The following is a 22,661-nucleotide window of genomic DNA, read 5'->3' as shown; positions in this document are numbered from 1 at the left end:
TTATGACTCCTAACTTTACGTCCACACTAGGGACGGAATTTCTACACTCTGGCCAGAATTTCCACACCTCAAGCAGAAATACTGCACTTGTGCCGGAATTTCCACTCCCCAGCTGACATTTCTGTAATTGGGGCAAAATCTCTGTATCTGGGCTGGAATACTCTGGCCATTGATCATTTTCCTCAATGCTAAACACCTGTCCAAGTGCCTACATCCCCCACCATGCATCAGCTGACACACTGCAGCCCAACAGCCAATCCCAGCCCGGCATCATGTATGAAGGCAGAGCAGACACACACAAACTCTTTCAACATGTCGCTGAATGTGTTTGTTGCTCTGTCCCTTGCCATGCCGCAAGAAGACATGAGGAGGAGGAGAGTAGAGATGTTCTTCAGACAACAGATCAACCTATTTGGGATGTCCAGCCAAGATGTCATGGCCAGATACTAATTCCCTCAAGAAGTCATCTTGGAGATGGTATGTGAGTGGGAGCAGGAACTTGGCTCTGTGGCCTGCAGCTCCCATGCCATTCCAGCATATCTCAAGATCCTTTCTTCTCTCCATTTCTTTGTGACTGGGTCGCTCCAAAGGGTCTTCAGTGACCTTGTGGGCATCTCTCAGGCAAGCCAGTCGAGGTGCTTGCATCAGGTACTGAGCTGCATCACTGCAAGAGCCCACCACCACACACGAATGCCCCTTACACTGAACATGAGACAAAGGGCAGCTAGAGATTTCTATCTCACTGCTAGCTTCCCACGTGTGCTGGGTGCAATTGATTTTAACCATGTGGCCCTTCAGCTACCACGCCACATTACACATATCTTCTGCAACAGACACCGATGGCATTCCATCAATGTGCATGCTGTCTGTGATGGCAGTGGAAGATTCATTGATGTGTATGCAGTGTTTCCAGGCAGTACCCATGACAGCTTTGTATTCCGCATGTCACTTCTGGCCCGGCAGATGGCTGCAGGAGAATTTGTCAACATGTGGCTACTGGGTGAGTACCAAGCACTAAAAAAATTAGGTATGTGTGTAATTGAAATACATGAATGCCACCTTACATTAACAACCATTGTACAATAACAATCATCAAGCAACATACACTGTCTCAACAGACACTGAATGTACCAAAGTATAGATCATGTTCTGTGTAAATTAAAGGGGTAAATGTAACCAATTGCCCTTTCTTCCCTCCTCAGGAGATGCTGGGTATGCACTCTCCCCACAACTCCTCAACCCTTATAGACATTCAACCACTGTACCGCAGCGTAGGTACAATAGGGCACACATACAAAATCGAGCCATCATAGAGCACACTTTTGGTCTGTTGAAGTCGCGATTCAGGTGTCTTGACCGTACAGGGGGTGTGCTGATATACTCCCCTGAAGTTGTTTGAAGATCATATTAGCCTGTTGTGTTTTGCACAATATAGCTTTAACGCATGGTTTACACATACCTCTTGTTCCTCGGATAGCTCTGTATTTGAGAAACCGGACCATTGATAACAGAGGTCAGGGTATGCAAGTACGTGATCAGCTGGTTGCCACATTTTTCACATGAGAAACCTATTGTGCCATGGACAAAATGTGGTTTGCAGTCTGTTGTCAATGATGAAAGCTGGATAATTACAACTCTGTCCAAAAATTCCATCCTGAGACTACTTTCCACGCCACACTAACTGCATGTAAACCACAGCTGTTGACAGTAGTCAAAAGAGTGACTGTGCATCAGGTTTTGTGCCCATGTCAGCAATCAGTGCAGTGGATGTCCCTAAGGAATCTATTGACTCAGAGGAAAAGATGTACATGCTCTGAGAGACATTCCCAGACCTTATGAGGATGGGTTTCTGAATCACAAAAGGGCCTAACTATTGCATTGACAGAGTTTTTGCCCCCAACAGATTTGACTCCCCCACAAATGATGGGCCCACAATGTGACTGATGATGAATCTGGCACTATGTGTCTAGGATACTCAGTAATGCTTTGCCCCAGTTTTCTGGAACTCAACAGTAAACTCTTGTGTTGAGCACTAAATATGGACTACATGTACCATAATGCAAAGGAGGAGAAAACTAAACTGGGGCTCGATGTTGTGTCAGCCGCCCCCTCTTGTCCTAGCCCAAATGTAATTAAATGGCCGGTTCCCCCTTTTGTTTCATGTCTATGATTTTCTCTTGCACTGTCATTTCAGGTTTCTCCGCTAGAGGACAACAGGATAGCAGTAGATTTGCTCTGTGATTGTGGATAAATCAGAATGAATACAAAATGGCTAGCAACTACTTCCTATGATGTATTTCCTGTCTCCAACTTCCTGTATATCATTTCCTGTATGAAATAATGGGTTCTGGTTCAGTTTTGGAGATTGTGGCCCGGAAACGTACTTTCCGGTTGTGGAGCGTGCGCCTCAGATGCAGACCCGATGCTCCGGAACCGGAAATTAAGTTTTCTCAGCTATATGGTGGTCCAGTGGACCAGCTGAGTAGTGCAGCGTGGACCACACTAGGGGCCAACATTGCTGATCGCTGCAGTGCAGTGGGTGTTTACACCAGGAAGTCGAGAGCATGCCACAAGCGCTGGGGGGACCTAAAACTCTGGGAGGACTTAAAACGCTGGGTCCGGCACAAGACCCAGGAGCTACTGGGCCAGTCTTCCCAGTACCATGTGCATTATCCCCGCCTCTCGCCACTGTACAGGAGGGTCCTGTGTGCAGCTTGGCCGACCTCCATGCTCAGCTGGAGGATCATGAGCAGCATAGACCTGGTAAGTGCATTATATGCAATATGTGTTTGGAAGTATGATGTGAGTGAAGATAGAGCTGTACCATAGTGTGTCCCATGCCTCCATCCACCTACTCTGAGTTTTTGCAGCAGTCATCATGAAGCAAAATTGACTGTACAGGGCAGATTGCATTCTGGAAGTAGTAGTTTCTTCATGACAACTGCGGAATTGAGACACATACGTGCATTTGTACAGAAATGTGCACTGCCAGCACCACTAACAGTGAACAAAGGAAATCATAACTGATGTGTACATTGGATGAGGAATGGTACAGACACTGTCCAGTATGAGTATGAGAGGACAAGGCCTATTGTATGCTGTGACTAGCATTACATTTGGTGATTTTGGGTTCTGATTGAGACAGATCATCATGTGCCATGGAATCAAGACACTAGTTTAGGTGAGAAGGACTCTCAGCTAGTTGCGCACTGTTCACTATGTGTTATCCAACACACATCAATGTAAACACAAAACCAAACAAAAACTTCAGTTATTTTAATTCATAACCTAATGCTTATATGATCATCTGAACGTTTTTACAAAATGCAATGATAAAACAACTGAACATATGATTTTGTGATTCTCATTTCAATACATGAAACATTTTTGTTTTCAAATTATCACAACGCAAAACATGTGGTACTTGATTTTCACATTTTCATATCATGCCCAATGCATTTCGGCACAAAGGGTGTGCCTTCATCAGGGGCTGATCTGTAATAAAGGTAGAAACAATGAAACCGGTAAGTGTATTATGTGTGATGTATTACATGGGGGTGTACATATACAAATGAAATGTCATCATACCTCTGGTAGACGTTAATTCCTCAAGTAAAACTGTAGGAATAAGGCGACAAAACCAAAGAAGCAGCCAGTATTAAAGTTGCCTAAACCAGATAAAAACCAATAACACCAATAGTGCAAAAAATAGTAATGCTGGTCCAACAAACAAAAGATCCGCTTACCTAGATAGAACTGAAATGTATTGCCCTGTAAGTACAAGTAACAGCCAAAACATTTATGCCTGTTTATTCACATGATGTTCACAACATAAAGACTTAATAATAAAAAAACATGAGGTCCTACCTGATCTGCGTTGACTATTCCAATCTAGAAAATATATATAGTGTGATATGATTGAAAAGTATCCAAAACGGACTCCAAATGTCCATGAACAATCCGCTAAATATCAAATCACCCACCTCATACGCGCTAAATTCTGACCTAAAACACAAAAACGAGTGATTTTTAGCTCCAAGGAGTTTCACTATGACTGTCCTACAACAGTAAGGCTAGAGTATCAATCATTCCCACATACAACCGAAATGCCCATTTACCTTCCAATTGTGTCGCCAGTACTTTAAACAGTAGATCTCAGCCTCGCGTCCCGGTATAATCCAAATAGCCTTGAAACAAGACGTCTCGCGCCATTGCTTGAATCAACCTCGTTTGTAGTATGTGAAGGTCATCAACACTGAAGACGGACTATAACAACCAATGTACCGATAACCAGAGTAACCACTGTCGCCATTTTGAAAAGGAATTTAAACATTATGGTCTAAACGCTAACTACCAATGAAAGAAGCGCCATGCAATGTGGACTGTAGTCAGACACTGTCAAAGATATCACGTGAATAGCGCTATGCATACTGTAGTCCCGCTACGTTCCCGGACTCTGCCCTGGCAATTCCATTAACGACATTAAAAACAGACTGGCAACTCCGTGATCAACCGTTTCTAAGCTATTACCATCCTAAGCAATACTGTGGATCAACTGCCAACTAATCATCTAACTCGTGTAAAAATCTAAACTGCTTTTTTACACACATTCAATCCCAAATAAAAACGGTTAGGTATGAAAAACTATCAAGTATTACCAGACTCGAGACGGCAGTAAGCGTTATGAAGCGCAGCTCCAAAGTGTAAACACACAGGATGAGTGGTAAATGAAAAAGTGTTGCTAGTTCAATACATAATGTGACATCTTGGTAATGATTCTAAAGTGGGGGATAGATAGTAATACAGTTCAATGGAGATGTCTTTTCATGTTCACTGTTGTTGTGATGAATGGACATACATGCTTACTTTACCCACTTTGTTGATGCTCAGCTTAAGGACTATTTTATAAAGGCTAAGCCATATTTACTCGTTTTCAAAGTTATACATACAATAGAGCTTTAATGATTCACTAATCAATTTTGTTTCTCAGTGCATAGAAATTCATCCAAATATACAATTATCATCCTTACTATACAATTATAAACCTGTGGTCAAATCGCTAATCATAGATGATTGTTTTGGGAATGTACATACGAGTGCAAGTAATACATTAGATAAGCAAGATTTACATCATAATATAATTGGAACTTATGCAAATATCACTATTGTTGCTATGTATTTCAGGGGTAAGCCATTTAACATTTTGCAAGAGTGACCTTAACATAACTCAAAACAACATGTGATGTGATGAAATATAATAAACTTAAATAAACCTGATGTATATAAATGTCCAGTATGTAGAACCCTATAGATAACATGAAAGGTCATATCTGTCATTTAATCCCTTGGGCTGCATTGTCTGTAGAAATTTAATCCAGTACAACTCACGTTGCAAAAGACGGAGTCTGTTGTCAGTGCCTGATTTAATCTCTACCTTCTCAATGATAAAGCATCGTAGTTGAGAGATTGTATGACTGGACTCTTTCCAGTGGGTGGCTAATGGAGATGATAAATTCTGATTCCGTATCCGACTCTTGTGCTCATTTAATCGTGTTTTGAGCTTGCGCTCTGTCTTCCCTATATATAACTTGCCACATGGGCACTTAATGCCATAGACTACATTAAGGGTATTACAATCACTACTGTGTCTGAGTTTGATTGTCTGGCCAGTTGTCGGGTGCGAAAAAGTATTGCCAATGATTATATTATTGCAGTTCACACAGTTCAGACAACGAGTTGTTCCTTTGTGGTCTCCATGTTGGTCATCTTCTCTCCCTTTCAGGATTTGTCGTATGTTAGGTCCTCTTTTATATGCATGCATTGGTGGTTGGGCAAATATCCCGTTGAACTCTGTCTCTGTGGAAAGTAATTCCCAACGTTGGTTTACAATCCGTTTAATCTTTGATGAAACTGTGGTGAACTTGGTCACAAATACCATTCTGTCCTGGTTTGTTTTAGGTTTTGGTTGTAACAATGTATCTCTATTCATTTCTGCCACTCGCTCTCTGCTCTGTTGTATGATGGTATCAGGATATCCACGACTTTGGTATCTTTGTGCAAACTTCTCAATATTAGTTTCACTTGTAGTAGTCAGTGAACAGATCCTTTTAATTCGAATGAATTGAGATAAAGGTAAATTCTCAATCAATCTTCGTGGATGAAAGCTAGCGTAATGTAATGCGCTATTTCGGTCAGTGTCCTTAGTGAACAATTCTGTCTCAAATCCTGTAGGTTTTTTTTGGATCCTCACATCAAGGAAATCCATTGTGTTAGAATCAATTTTATAAGTAAATTGAATCCTGGGGTTTACGGAATTCAAATACTGTATTGTATCAAGTAATGCTTTCTCAGAGCCTCGCCAAATTAAAAAGATGTCGTCTATGAAACGACAGTACATCTTAATTTGTGTCCAAGCTGCTGTATCGAACACATGTTCAGCCTCAAATTGCGCCATAAAAATATTCGCATACGCAGGAGCCCCTGCAAAGCCCATGGATGTACCAGTCATTTGAGCATAAAACCTTTTATCCCATTCAAAGTAGCTGTTGTGCAAACAGAATTTCAGTAGCTGCAAAAGGAACACTTTTTCCGTGGGTAAGTCCTCCATTTGTAGAAGAGCCCATTCTACCGAATCTAATCCATCTGAGTGTGGAATCGAAGTATAGAGAGAGACTACATCTATTGTACATAGAATCCAGTTCTCATCAGTTTCACCTCCAATTTCTGAAATCTTTGATAGAAAATCACTCGTATCCCGAATGTACGATCTCCAGTTTTGAACGAATTGCTGCAAAAAGAAATCCAAAAATTTCCCGAGGGGGTCAAAAATCGACCCACATCCCGAGACGATGGGTCTGCAGGGTGGGTTCGTCAGGTGTTTATGCACCTTAGGGAGCATGTAAAGCTTTGGACAGCGTGGATTGGTCGTCGTCAAGAAACTTTGGATCTTCTCATCTATCCATTCTTGTTCTCGTGCTTCTGATAAAAGATTTTTAAGCATTGATTGCAGTGTTATCGTAGGATCTCTGTCCAGAATATGATAGGTGCCAGTGTCTGAAACATGCTCCTCAACTTTAGCCGTGTAAAAATGCTTATCCATCACCACCATTGCTCCTCCTTTATCTGCTGGTTGTATTTGGATGTTGCTATTCTTTGCCAAGTTATGCAAAGTCCGTTCTTCTGATCTTGTAAGGTTGCCACGTGTTCGTGACTTGTAATCCAGACCTTGTATATCTTTTTTCACCATTGTCTCGAAGGTGTCAAGCATTTTATGAGAAGTAGGTGGTTGGAAAGTACTTTTTGGTTTGAACCGTGAGCTATATTCAGACTGCATTGTATCTGTTGCTGGTACAATATTGTGAAAAAAGTGTTTCAGTCTCAATGTTCTCATGAAGCGATAAAACGCTGCTTCCAACTCAATTTCATTTGCTCTAGCCGTCGGAACAAAAGATAAACCCTTGTTCAGGACCCTTATTTGTTGTTGATTAAGAATAGTTGAGGATATATTAATTATCAGACTACTGTCCTCCCGCTCCTTAACGATTTTCCTGTTGCTTCCTCGTCTGGTTTTCCGCTTGATGTTAATACTTCGCGGCGGTCCGTCGGTTGTAACCCTTGATTCTGGGTTTGTGACAAAAAAGCCACATTGCCACTGGTAGTTGGTTGTTGTGTGCCTTCGGTCACAGTTGATGCCGTTTGATCCGTCAGTTGAACTGGTCCGCGAGTGATTGATGTCTCTTTATCTGTGACTAAACTCTCTTCTGAAGAATGTGCCGGTGTGTGTTGTTTCTTTGGATGGTATTGTCGTCTGGCATAGATTTCTGCCCAGGTATACACCTCATTCAATTTGTAATCAATGGTGTCCCGTTTGTACTTTCTCAATTTACCCTCCTGTAGTTCTCTGCTGTATTTCTCTAATTTCTGTTTCAGCCCATCAATACTTATCTGCCATGAGTCATTTTCCATCCTGGACTCAAGTTCAGTTTTCAAAATTGAAATTTCCTCTTCAAGATCTCGTATAGTCTTAGCAAGTTCCTCAACTATTAGCAGAATTAAATCAAGGGAGCATTTGTTAAGGATATTGTACCACTTCTCCATAAATTTCGCGTTCAGGTTAAACCTGAACAACATCGGCTTGATTGATAATCGCAATCCGCGGGGAATTCGTTGAGCCTTGTGATATTGCACTAGTGTAGATGCGTGCATTTTCTGGTTTAGTTGTCGTCTTGTGAGGTATTCTAATTGCCTTAATTGTTGACTGATGGAACCCCCATGTGCATCCATTGTCCTGACTTCCTGTATCATGGCATAGATTTTATCAGCCTGTTCAAGACAGACTTTGAGATCCTTGCCTCACTCTTAAGTGTTTCCAATTTTGCCAAGTGTGTCCACAGACACACGTCTCACCCTGAGTGGCTTGTATGCCAATTTTTCATGTACAGGTAGCTGTAACAATGAGCCACTACTGTTCACCAGTGCACAGCACTACCTGATCATTCTCCGAAGCCAATATGTGGCACTGGATTGTCAGCTTTTGTGAGGAATATCAAAAGGTTAGACTCACAACTTAGCAAACCTATTAGCCTAGACCTTATATAGATGTGTGACCCCCAATTGGCATTTGTGTTGTCTCATTCAATGCTGTACAGCAGATAACATTGGTCCAGATGTAAAAGTGTAGAGACTCCATATCACAGGCTCATTTCAATACCATCGGGACTCTCTCTGATCTCCTTTTGTAGATTGGGTTTGGAACCTGCCCATGTAGCAGTCACAGGACACACAGATCACAAGACTGCAAAAGTTGAGGGTTGGCCAGTACAGATGTGTAAGCCACCAAAAATCTCGTGAGATGTCCATGTAAGACTCAATCTGGAGAAGACAGTGAACATACACGTAATTTAAGCTCACAAACACTGACAACTGTATAGTGTGATCAGAGGAGAACAAAGTCTGACCTTGGCTCATCTAGGTATGTGTCTTGTCCTGACGTGTACAACCACTACATCATGATTTGTCTTACATTTCATTGGGCTCAGCTGGCCATAAGGACCAACAGCCGGACAGGGTTCGGAGCAGGACATCTGTGGTGTGCCGGTGGCTATGACCTCTTTCATCTAGTGAGAAAGAAGAGGCTGAAGCGGGACCTTCAACATCAGGAGGCAGGGGTATTGCCCCCACCCGGACTGAGCAGGAAGGCACCTCTGGTGCTAAGGACCGAAGGAGGCTGAGAACATTGAAGGGGGAGGGAGAACTGAACACCTCTGGTCAGGGGGGGAAATCTACTCTCCCCAGGACCATTCACCAGTTACTTTCGGCGAGGTCTCTCCGGGGCAGGCCACTACACAACATGAGCCTGCCATCAGCCCCTCCCTAACTCTAGAGGCTCAATTCCATCGGAGCTTCCAGCTGTATCCCCTGCAATCAGTCCCCGTCATTGTAGCTGCCATGTCGACACCAACATTGGCACCGAACCTAAGGTACCACACCTCTCATGTTCAACCCAAACCCCCTCCCTGTGTTTTTCCTCCTGTGGCTGTACAAGAGGGCTTGATGTGGGCATGTGAGGGTCAGCTAGACATGTCCTCTTGCATCATGCTGCAGATGTGTCTAGAGAGGCGCATGATGCAAGAGGAACCTGCCCGAGCTCTGGTCACCCTCACTGCCAGTGTCAATTCCCTGTCTACAGCCATGTTGTCTGTCGTATCCCAACATCCCTCCCACACCACCGTCAATGTCTCCCCCTGTCTGTTGTGCCACACTGTTCCCCCCGACACCTCGTGTGTCCCAACCCCGTGTAGTGCCTGGTCCTGTACCAGCCACCCAGAGCCCACATCGGACTCAGAGGAGCTGGACATTGTGGTACTAGAGGATGACCAGCAGGACACTTGACCTGTTGGACAGAATTTTCTTTGTGGACAATTATTTACTTTTCCCCTTGTAAATAGACTGGTTCCCCTGAAGCTCCCTGATGTTTTATATTTATGTTGTCCCACCCCAATCCAAGTTCCTTTCTCCTTCTATAGTAAGAACATCATTTGTTTTCCTTTCTCCCTTCCAAATGGACTGTTATTGTTTTTCAAATCCCACACTTTTTTTTTTACATCAAATCTTATTTCAAATCAAATTTCTCTATCTTGTTAAACTTCATTGTCAATATCATGTAGAAAATATGGACATATATTTTGGAAGTCATCTGCTCTGCACATTATGGCTTGTTGCAATGATGGGGTTGCACTAGTACATGTGTCACACACACACATACATCCTCACATCTCTAGGCCACCAAAATTGGTATACATTTAGCTATATGGACAATACGCAATAGAGTCTTGACTTGTGAAGATAATTACTTTTTATTTACATATATTCGCACTGGTCAAAAAGTTTTTGGAATGTGATCAATGGGGATCGTGCTTGCAACTTTGCAATTTCAGAGGTGAGGATCGCTATGAGGGATCATGTCTGGGTAGTCGCCGAGGTGCAGGTGGGTGTTGTGCATGTGCCTGTACAAGGTGAAGTTCATGTGCAGGAGCCGATGGTGTATGTACAGTTGGTGTTTGTGCGTGGACAGGGGCTGTTTGTGCAGGCGTTGGTAGTGCCTGTTCAGGGGGTGGTGGTGTGAGTGCCTGTTCAGGATGCGGTGGTGGGTGTGTACACTTGCTGTGGTCCTGTCCAGTTTGTGGTACAGGTGTGTGGGTATGATGTGCTGCAGATGTGATGGCTCCCCTCCCTGCGTTGACTGTGAAGGGAGACTTTGGATCACTTTCATCATGCCCTTCATCATCTTCATGGCCAAGGCATCTTAAACTCTCTTCACTTTAGATGGATATCATGTGTCTGATATTCTTGGACATGTCTTGCCAAGATCTATCCATTCTATCCAAAACATGGGTCCGTCTGTTCACTACCTGAGGGATTTGGTGTATGTCCTGCAGGGTCTCAGACATGTCTGACAGGGGAGCCCCTATGGCACAAATGTCCTGCCTCACATACGCCTGTTGTTTAAAGAAGTCCTGCTCCCACTGGCTACCTTGGCCAGGTGCAGGTCTTCTCTGCAGGGGTTGGCCATTGATGAGACCGCCAGGTCCAACAACAGGGGGAGGGTGGCAGGTGGAAGCCTGTGGACAGAAGAATGGTGCCCAAGGGATACCTGCACCACAACAGGGTTGGTACTTCCCTCAGATGGTGGAGAGAATGCCTGGGATACACTGTATAGGGAGGAATGTCTACGTATGTCCCGGATATGAAGGCTGTGAGGGAGTGAGGACTGTGTTGGGATGTTTGTGAGCGGTGGCTGATTAGCTCTATCCTGGGAACAGGCAATTCTTTCATTTTGGAGGAGGCTGAGGCACTTTGCTGGGCGAAGGGTGTGAGGCCTTGCAAAATGTGGGCTATGTGGGAACATGTCTGTCCATGGCATCAGAGTCTTCTTCTCTGAGAGGATGAACAGATAGTCACCATCATCGCCCAATCCTTCATCCTCCTCAAGTACTTCCTCCTCCTCTTGCACAATACCTGCAGTCGACATTACTGCCTTGAGGAGCAGTAGATTTTTCCCTTTGATTGCCCGTTGCCTAACGCTGGTGGAAGGTCCATCCTTCTCATCGTCATCATTACCTGGAACGCAGAGGTTGCAATAGGATAAATAATTGACCTAGTATAAGATGTGGTGCAACACAAGGGTTGGTTCTACTGTACTTTGCATCAACAGATGAAGCACATGTGACCTGTTTTGGGTACCCCTACAAGTGACAGCTCACACCATAGCACTGAGGTGTTAAATGGAGATGTACATTGCACAAGCAAACTCACCACAGCTTTGTGTCCCTTTAAGATCCCCCCTGATGTCAACTGCTGAACCATGCTCCTCATAGGTTTTGTTGACGAAGTGGTCCCCGATCCAGCAGCTGTAGAGGGAAGTGACACCATTCTCAATCATCTGCATTACTGATTTACAATCAGGCACATGTGACACCTATGATATGTATCTCGCTTTGTAAACACCGACTGCAGGTTCTATGCAGAAGGGGATTTTGATCTTTGTCATGGTTTTGATAGGGAAACACTTCACGCCACAATTACCTGATGGACAGGTGCGAGAGGATTTCACTGTGGCAGCCAGGATGTCTTGCATTCCCCAGAATTGTGTTGTACGCTGCACTGGTGTCATCCTGTCAGCAGCTGTGATGGGACATATGATTGAGTGGCGTACCAACAACAACAGATACTCCACTGCCATTTAGTCACCTTGGCCCATAAACACAAACATCAGTTGAGTAAACCGTTGGAGTCAACATTTATAATTTTTCCACAGTTTTCAAGATTAGTTATTTAATACTCCTAACTAACCTTTCACTGATCAGATCAAAAAGTTCTTTCCTCTGGTCAATGGAACATTAGTTGAACTAGTTAATAGTGAAAAATAACATACACTAACTTGTTCTTTTATTTAGTGTAAATACCCACAGACTCTGGAAAGTTTTTAGGGTCCCCCAGGATAAATCAGGCAACAAAGACTTCAGGACAGGAGTCAGGAGAGGATGGATGATCTCTCTAGTATACCGACGATTGCGTCGCACCCCTCTTTGACACTCTCATCCTCCTCGAGATTCTTCCACAAATCTTCTGATCTAGCCCAATTAAATTAGGATAGAATGTTCTGCTTTGGGATCTTCATTCGATTCTTCATCAGCATATCACAGCATCTCTCCCAGCAGCATCTCCCCCTCACATCTGGACCCTGCCTTCAGCAATTTGTCATCTCCCGAACGAACTAACTAACTAAACAAAGCTATCTAAATTATACCTTTCGTTCTTCATCTGGTACCCACTACATTTTCAATATTGTAAACATACCAGATCTAATTGGTTAGGCAAGGAGGGAAAATCATCACACCATGCTTACATGTCATCTAAATCAGTTTGACCATTGTTCTCAAACCCATCCCCTTAATTTTTATTCATCATTTTTTTCACACACGCATTCACATTTTATTTGCAACATTATTTTAACAGTCTGAATACAAGTCCACATCGTTGAACTTTTCACCATCTGTTCCCAGGGTATTACACTTTGCGACCTTGGCTCCCGTTCAACATCTATGTCATCATTCTGGGTTAACTTTCAGTGGACATGCAAAGTTTTCCTTTGTTCAGCTTACTTCAGTTATACATGAGAGGCCCAAATACGCACTAGTGATAAAGTCAAAAGACGGATGTTACTTTCACAGATAAAATGGTCGCACTGTATACCACCCACCTCTACTCTATCCCAGTTTATTTATCAGATTTATCCTCGCGTTAGCTTCAGTAAAAAACACTCGATTTAGTTCAAACAAGCAGATGCCATGCACACGAGTCTTCAATACTCCATTTTAGTGTCTTCTGTTCATGTGCAAGAATTTCCCTCTAAGCAATAGTTCATCCTACTGGGTAGAAGCAGTTGACGCATGCACAGTAAAGATTTCCTGTTAAAAGCGGTTTCAGTCCTTCGTTCATGGTGTTCTCGTTAGTAAACACATAAGTAAGCTTCACTAACCCGTGTAGTCATGTGGTGCCAATTTGTATTAGACAAAACAATTTTAATAACTTGTTAGTTAGTTAAAGGAGCGGATTGCTTCAGAGCAAGACTGTTTTCAATGAGTCCTTGCTTCATCACATACATGTTCATATTTCAGTACACAAGATGGTAGCTATTGGCTAACATGTATATATCATTCTTGTTAGACCTGGCACCTTGGCGTGAGTCTCCCTTCCACTTTTTGCTGTTGTGCCTCAGATGTTTTTGCTGGTGTCCGCTGCTCAGGGCACTGCGCCACGGCCAACCCGTGCCGCAGTGCAAGTGCTCCCTACTGTAAAGTATATGTGATTGATGTCCATGATTGGTTCATTGGGTTTACTGTCAGTCCCCAGTAAAGTGCACCAGGAGTGCCAGGGCTTGTAAATACCAATACTGCTAGTGGGCCTGCAGCGCTGGTTGCGCCACCCACAGAAGCAGCCTTTTAAAATGTGTCTAGGGTCTGCCATTGCAGAACCTGCGTGCAGTCTGGTACTGTCATGCTGGCTGGGCAAGTGCACACACTTGCCAGCCTCTAAACCTTCCCTTAACTTCATATTAGTCACCCCTATGGTAGGCCTGAGGGCAGGGTGCATTGTAAGTGTAAGGTAGGACATGCTCTGATGTGTGTGGCATGTCCTAATAGTGAATTACTGCCAAATTCGTTTTTCACTATTGTAAGGCTACCTGTTTCCTTTAGGCCAGATGGGCTGCTGGAATTATTACACACTATAATCCCAGCAGGCTCAGGGAACATGGTAGAAATTAATGTTTAGTATGCCTGAACTCAGAATAATAAAATACTTCTTTTAGTAAAGTTTATTTTAATATCCTGTGTTTGCAAATGCTACTTTTAGAAAGCTAGCATTTGCTTGCCTAACCATTTCAGCCCGCCTCTGCTTTTGTGTGTATCTGACTGTCTGAGTTGTGTGAGTGACAGGGCTGGGGGAATGACAGGTGGTGAATGGGAAGATTACACCTTAGTGGGAGGTGGGAGTTTCCCTGGGCTCTGCATCAGCCTGTGCTCTGCCACCACAATGCTGGCTCCGCCCCCCTGGGGAGCGACTGATGACTCAGCCTGCACCTGGCCCAGGAAGGACCGAAGCTTGTCAACAAAGTGCAGTGACCCGCCCCGCACCAGAGGGCATCCCCGAGGCTGTGCCACAGTGAGAGGAGCTGCCCGGTACAAAGGAGTACGGGCCCCTCTGAAGTGCACTTCCCCACGAAGGATTTCCCTGCCAGGACACAGACAGCGCCCCTGACAGCTTCCAGAGCCCCTCGGAGGCCCCGCTCCAGCACCGCACCTCCTAACGCCGTCACGAGCCGAGCCCCCCTCAAGGTGCCCTGCTGAGCCTGTCCCGGTCCACAGCTGTTCCCCGCATTTGTCCGTGGCAGACCCCCCCCCCCCTTCTGCAAGGTACTGTAAAGTGTGTGCTCGAGGGCGCAGCTGAGGACTTGAAGGTCTGCCCCTCGTGGCATCTGTTTCTGGATGTTAACCCCTTGCAGGGCCTGATAAGCTGCTGGTGCCCCAGTAACACAAAGCGCACAGAGCAGCGCCTTGAAGCCAAAGATCTTGAGTGAAAGAATCTGACCCACAGCAGCTTTTAATCCAGAATTCTGTTGCAATCGCTTTTGAGGGCATTTAAACCTGTCTTCCCCTTCTTTTTATCAAAGACGCTTTGCTGACAAGAGCCTGGTTTGAAGGAGATCTGAAACCCCTTTTCCTTTACTGATTTCAAGACGCTTTGCTGAGGGAACTGTATTTATTTATTTATTTATTTATATTTTTTTTTTTTTTTTTTTTTTTTTTTTTTGTTCCAAAACCTTTATTGCACATTTGCATAATACACAGCGGAATGCCTACAACCCTGCGGGCCGGCCGCCATCATATAATCGTCACTCACAGCAAAGAGAAGCAGAAGGAGCATGTAAACAAAAATCAGAATAGTGTTCCCCGAAATCTGCTGTGCAAAGAAAACAAAATGTGCAGTATTAGCAAATAAAACATTCGGAAGATGCGGTTTTGACAACCATTTTCACGTTTTCTTCTGTTAAACAACAAACTAGAAACATTAACCCGTTAGGAACGACAGTACGGTCTGCTATAACACAGTACAGATCAAGCTCCAAGTGTCGTAATGGAGGACCAGAAGTCGAACCACAATTCTTAGTGTCCAAAGTTGTTCATCATTCAATACATTCTCCCTCAATGCCAGCCCCTCAGGTCACCCCCCACCCGAAACCCTCACCTGCCCCAAGCCCACCACCCCTCCCATGTTCAACCCCCTTCACTTTCGTCACCGGAATCTATCTGTTCGTCCTCGAGCAAGGGCTCACAAATATCCCCCCTGAATACATTCCATTTCAACCAGATCTTGTTCCATTTCCCCGGGCAGGCACGGCTGGAATATATTGCCCTCTCGGTCAGCATTACTCTGTCCATGGTCTGGCACCTAGTCGGCAGGTCTGCCGCCCCCCATCGTTGTGCTATGTCGCGTTTCGCCACCATGACCCCTGCTGTGACCCAGAGTTGTTCATACCTGGACAGGTCAGTAGGTTCCCATATATTCAGTAAACACCTCTTCGGGTCAGGCAGTAGGGAGTGTTCTAGTGTTTGTGAGAGAGTGCGGTGTATTTGTTTCCAGTACTCCTGGATCTTGGGACAGTCCCATATGGTGTGAAAGAAAGTGCCTTCCTCTCCGCAGCCGCGCAAACAATAAGGATGGGGCGCGCGCTGTATGCGGTGCAATACTGTCCTCGTGTAATAAACCCTGTGGAGGATCTTAAATTGAACTAGTCTCATGCGTGCCGAGATGCCCACCTCCCTAGGTGAACCCAGCGCCGCATTCCACTCATGTTCGTCCATATCCTGAACGTCCCCCTCCCATTTCTCCTTCAGGAGGAGCGTCGGATCAGGGGAATTATTAAGCAGTTTACGATAGGTGAGGGACGTCGCTTTCTCCAACATGTAATCTGTGAGGAGGCGGTCTTCCAGGGGAGAAGACTCCGGCAGTGGTGAGCCGGGTGGTAGGACTGCGAGCAGTGCATGGCGAATTTGAACGTACCTGTAAAGTTCCCTGTCACCAAAATCGTACAGCTCTTTCAGCCGGGTAAAGGGAATTACTTCCTCCCTCTCCCACAAGTCCCCTACTGTGGAGATGCCAATCGTGTCCCATTGAGCGAACCCCTTGGTGTTTCTGAGATTGCCCAACGCTCGGGAGTCCCACAGTGGAGTCATTTCGGTTATCCTCCCCTTCCAACCCAGGGCCTCCGTCGCTGCGTGCCATATTTGAACTGTAAGTTTCGTGGGGCCCAGTAGTGCCCGCATCTTGCGGCGATCGTACAACGGCCCTAACAAGCTATTGACACCCAGTTGAGTCCTGTCTGAATGAAATGCCGGGTCAGTATGTGGTGCGTGGATCCACTGATTAATCGGCTTGAGGTGTGCAGCCCAGTAATACAATTTTAGATTCGGCAACGCGATACCTCCGCTGTACCAGTCTCTGTGCAGCTTGGACTGCGCCACTCGTGCTGGGAGGTTACCCCACAGAAGGTTGGAGACCAGAGCCGCCGCTTTCTGGAAGAACTTAGGTGGCACAGGATATGGTGAGTTTTCAAGGACATACAAAAACCGCGGTAATGCCATCATCTTGTAAAGTGCCGCCCTGCCCAAGAGTGTTAACGGCAGGCTCGACCAGAATTCTACATCCCGTTTAAGCCGGACCAGGTGCGGAGTCAGATTCTTATCCATGAATTCTGTTGGTTCCCTAGTGACATGTATTCCCAGGTATTTAAAGGACGTCCCCGCCAGCTTCAGCGGGCACGCACTGTCGAGAGTCAGGGCTGGACCCTGCAGAATGTAAACTTCAGACTTGGCCCAGTTTAGCGTATAGCCTGAGACACTGCCGTGGGTGTCGCAGATGCGCAGTAACGCTGGTATGCCCTCATCGGGGTCGGTTAGATATACTAACATATCATCGGCGTACAAGGAAAGCCGGTCTTCCCAACCCCCAGGCCACGTTATGCCTTTAATGAGGGGTGAAGCTCGTATGAGGGTTGCGAGGGGTTCAAGCGAGATAGCAAACAGCAAGGGCGACAGAGGGCACCCCTGCCGCGTGCCTCTTCCCAAGGGGAATGCATGCGAAATATGCCCATTAGCTACCACGTGCGCCAGTGGGTCCGTGTAGAGCAGCTTGACCCATGCCAGAAAGCGAGGGCCAAAGCCCATACGCGTCAGTGTCTCGAACAAGTATTCCCACTCCACCAGATCAAATGCCATCTTGGCGTCAAGCGCAAGAATCACTGCTGGTGATTTAATGGCGTCAGTTCTAGCCAGCACCCCGTGCAGTCGCCGCAGGTTCAACGCCGTGTTCCTGTGTGGCATAAATCCGGACTGATCCGGATGTATGATCGAAGGCAAATGTGGCAGAATCCTTAGTGCCAGGAGTTTAGCCAGGATTTTCACTTCCGCGTTTAATAGGGAAATGGGCCGATAGGAGGAACAATCCTCCGGCGGTTTCCCCGGCTTGGGGATTGTTACGATGGTCGCCACTCGTTGGTCAAGCGGAAGTGAGCCCTTCTCGAGACTATCCCTGAACATCCCCAACAGATGTATACTGAGGGTCTCCGGCATCGCCTGGTACCATTCTATGGGTATACCATTCGGTCCCATCGCCTTACCTGGGTTAAGTGCATGAATGGCCAGTTGGATTTCCTCCACAGTAATATCTGCCTCTAATTCGTTTGACGCCTCTGGTGACAGTGATTGTACCTCAATCGGAGCCAGGAGAGCTCTCGCGGTTTCGGATGTGACTATCCGTTCCGGGGTGTATACTTGTTGGAAATAGGCCGCCAGTATCTCTGTGATGCGCCTAGGGTCTGAATGTGGCACTCCATGCATGTCCTTGAGCCGCTGTATCCCCCTGGAATTGGTCTCACGTTTATCCAGCCACGCCAGCATTTTCCCTGCTTTGTCCCCCACCTCATAAATTCTATTCTGAGTATCTGTTATGTAGCCTTTAACAACCACGCGGAGGTGATCGTTGTACAACTGCTGTTGGAGAGTGAGTGCGTGTAGGGTGGAGGGAGAGGGGTGTAGCTCATGGGCCGTGGTCCGATCCTTCAGTGCCACCTCTAAAGCGGCCAGTGCCTGGGATTGCTGCCTCCTATACCCAGTTATAGTGTTAATTGCTTGCCCTCTCAGGACCGCCTTATAGGCTTCCCAGAGTGTCGCTGAGGAGCGTACTGAGTGTACATTTTCCAGAAAGTATTGTTCCGTGGCACGTGTAAGGGCCTTACGGACCTGTGGAATTTTAAAGTAGGATGCATGGATGGGGTAGATGCGCTTACGTGTCCTCGCTCGCATGGTGAGAGTCAGTGTGAGGGGTGAATGGTCTGAAACCCCCCGAGGGTGTATCACTAGGTTGTCAACGTGACGAAGGCCATCGCCCATTGACAAAAAGTAGTCGATACGGGATAGGCTACCATGTACTGCAGAGAGAAAGGTGTATTGTTGTGCGCCCGGGTGTAAGTGTCTCCAGATGTCAGTCATTCCCATGGCCATCGCAAACCGCCGCAGGTACGTATCCCCCCCCGCCAGGGCCGGTGTGGGACGTCTATCTAGCCGTGTGTCCATGACCGCGTTGAAGTCTCCCCCTAAGATATTCTCCCCCTCCGGTAGAGTCAGCAGGAAGTCTCCTAATCTAGGGAGGTGTACTGAATGCAGTGCCGGCGGAATGTATACTGATATAAGGTTGAAAAGTGACCCCTCCCATTGCCCATGCACAGCCGCGAAGCAGCCTTGATCATCCGTGTGAGACGACAGAGGCAGGAATCGTGAATTCTTTTTTATTAAAACACCGGACCCTCTAGAACCAGATGTGAAGTCTGAATGAGCCCACATTTTGTAACCCCGTCTATGGGAACTGTATTTTTAAGTAATGCTTCAATTGAAATATTGAACAGCCAAGAAAGTATCCATTCCAACACTAAGAAAAGTATTGTGTGCATCCTAATTTAATGTTATTTAAGGTCTTGTGATAAATCTGCTATCTTTTACATAAAGTCTACGTATTTTTATATAAATACAGCCTGGTGTCCATTTGTGGGGGGATCAGTGTTATTTACTGTGTGTGATTATGAATGCTTAACTAAATGCGCCCTAGAGATTAGCCTTGACTGCTCGCGCCACGCAACCTAGAGGGTGAGCAGGGGTTATTCTTAAAGGGTAGTTCCCTTGCCCTGACTAGAGGGGAGGGTCCCTGTTTGTCACAAGTGCATACTTGCGCCAACCAGAGACCCCCAATTCTAACATTGGACGCAGCGGTGAGGATTTCGAATTTGCATTCATAATTTATATACAGTAAATTATTGATCACCACATAGTGAGAGCAGACCTATAACATAGCCACATACTGTGAGTTCGTTTTTCAAATTTTTTTAATTGCTAAGGAATCTCCATTTTTGTGAATCATGCCTGGCTCAAAGTCTGGAGGAAAGGCAGTATCCATAGCCTCTGGTGGAAGTGGAATAGAGGAGGTAGATTGGGAAGAAGAGAGGCTAGAAAGCTACACAGTACAACAACTGAAGGGCTTCTGTGAAAAATTTGGAGTCTCCAGAACTGGATTTAGAAACAAACCTCAATACCTAACGGCGCTGAGGGCCTGGATTGAGTCAAGGGCACCTGGGAATGGGAGGGAAATGGTACCCCCAGAAAACAGCCATGGAGTTGGCGCAGTCCTGTCGCCAGAGGAGCTGGCAGACAGGGCAGCAACCAGGGCACATGAAGTGGAGATGGCAAAACTTAATGGACAGATGGAGCAACAAAGATTGGCAATAGAGGAGAAAAAAATCCTATTGGAACATGAAGTGAAATTGAGGGAGTTGGAGCTGAAAGCGAAAAGTTTGGATCATCCTCCCTCTGGTGGCAGCACAACGCCGGTGCAGGTAGAGTCCAGGGTGTACATCCCCAAAGATGTGGTTAAGGAGTTCTTTAGGGGGGATGACATAGGACAGTGGTTTAGGGCTTATGAGGTAGCCATGTCCTCCCACCGGGTCCCTGACAAGGATTGGGGAGCGGGGTTGTGGGGAAGGTTCCTTAGCGAAGGGCGGGATACCCTGCTAGATTTGCCTACTGAAGAACAGAGTTCCTACCCCCGCATGAAAGAGGCCTTAATGACCAGGTATGGGCTTACCCCTGAAATGTATAGACAGAGGTTCAGGGGGTGTGCAAAGCGTCCTGGGACTACATATGTGGAGTATGTGACTTTTTTTTGCAGAGCACTGGATGGTTGGGTGAAGGGTAACAAGGTGAATGATTTTCAAAGTCTCTTTGATTTAATTGCATGGGAGCACTTGTCTGATAACTGTTTTCCTGAGTTACGCCAGCACCTGATTGATAGCAAGCTGTCCAACCCGAGGAAGCTTGCTGAGGAGGCGGACCGCTGGCTCAGCACCAGGGTCCACAAGGGTTCAGTGGGAGACTCCGCCAAGGGTGGGCAGGGTCCCCAGCAGAAGAGTGGGGGGGACAGGGGTAAACAGAAAGGGTTCCCTAAAGGCCCCCAAAGTAATCCCCAAGGGAACCAGCAGCGAGGTTCTCAGCTACCCCCACCCCCAAAGCAGAATGGGGCCCCGACAGGTAGGCCTGTTCCAAAGGGGCCCTTCAATTGTTTCAGATGTGGTGACCCGGGGCACATTGCCAGTGACCCCAAGTGTCGCCTGTTTGGTAAACCAGCACCCACTGGTGCCCCCCCCGGCAAGTGACTAGTGTTCACTTAGGAGAAGAAGTAATGTTCCCAGGGGGTGGAGATCCTGTTCAGATGACCCTAGTCTCATTAGGAGACAGTGAGATGGTCCCTACAAACTACCTGCCCTCTAACACTAAGAAATATGGGCAGGTGGTGACCATCAATGGTAGGAAAGCTGAGGCTCTTAGAGACACAGGAGCCAGTGTGACTGCAGTCCGGCAGCACCTGGTGTCCCAAGAGCAGGTTGTACCCCATGCCTACTGTAGGGTTATCAATGCTGATAATTCAGAGAGTCAGTGTCCAATGGCTCAAGTTCCCTTCGAGTGGGGGGGGGGGGTCTCTGGTACTCTGCAGGTCTGTGTGAGGAAAACCATGCCTGTGGACTGTTTGCTAGGGAATGACTTGGAGGAATCCCCTTGGGAAAAGGTGGAGAAGACGACTCACCTGAGGATGGTGGGTCTACCTGACTGGGCGTGCGTGACCACCCGGTCAATGGCAGCCAGTAGGGGTGATCAAGAGGTCCTGGGGCCTGAAGGAGAGGCCCAGGAACCGGCCTTAGGGAGAAGGCGCAGGGGGCGCGGGAAACCGGCCCCTGAAGTTCCCACGGTCCAGGAGGAAGCAGACCTTGAGGGGGATGCCCTGGAGCCTACAGGGGAACAGATTGCTGAACTGGGGGACCTGCCTGAGCTGACCCATTGGCAGCAAGAAGGAGGCCCCTCCAGGGAGGAATTCTGCGGGGAGCAGAAAGAATGCCCTTCTCTCGTGGGTATGCGGCAGCAGGCTGCAGACCAGGCCAATGGTGTTCAGGCCAAAACACATTATGTGTACTGGGAGAATGACCTCCTGTATTCAGAGCCTAAGGCTGCTGAACCTGGGTCAGCCCGTGTGCTGGTGGTACTCCAGAAGTTCAGAGCCTTCCTACTGGGACTGGCTCATGATGTGCCGTTAGCAGGACATTTGGGGATGGACAAGACCTATGACAGGCTTGTCACCCACTTTTACTGGCCCCAAATGCACAAGAGCTCAGATGCTCATTGTAGGACCTGTCCAACTTGCCAGGCAAGTGGGAAGTGCGGAGGGAAGAACAAGGCTCCCCTCCAACCATTCCCTGTGGTCAGTACTCCATTCCAACGAGTGGGTATTGACATTGTTGGGCCTCTGGACCCCAAGACAGCCATGGGCAACAGGTTCATCCTGGTCTTGGTGGACCATGCCACCCGGTACCCTGAAGCCATCCCTCTGAGGACAGTGACGGCCCCCGTGGTGGGACGTGCACTGATGGGAATTTTCTCACGAGTGGGATTCCCTCTAGAGGTGGTGAGCGACAGGGGGACCAACTTCATATCCAAGTATATGAA

This window comes from Lissotriton helveticus, chromosome 3_1 (genome assembly GCF_964261635.1).
Source record: "Lissotriton helveticus chromosome 3_1, aLisHel1.1, whole genome shotgun sequence".
Taxonomy (NCBI): domain Eukaryota; kingdom Metazoa; phylum Chordata; class Amphibia; order Caudata; family Salamandridae; genus Lissotriton; species Lissotriton helveticus.
This window is presented reverse-complemented; position numbering follows the sequence as displayed.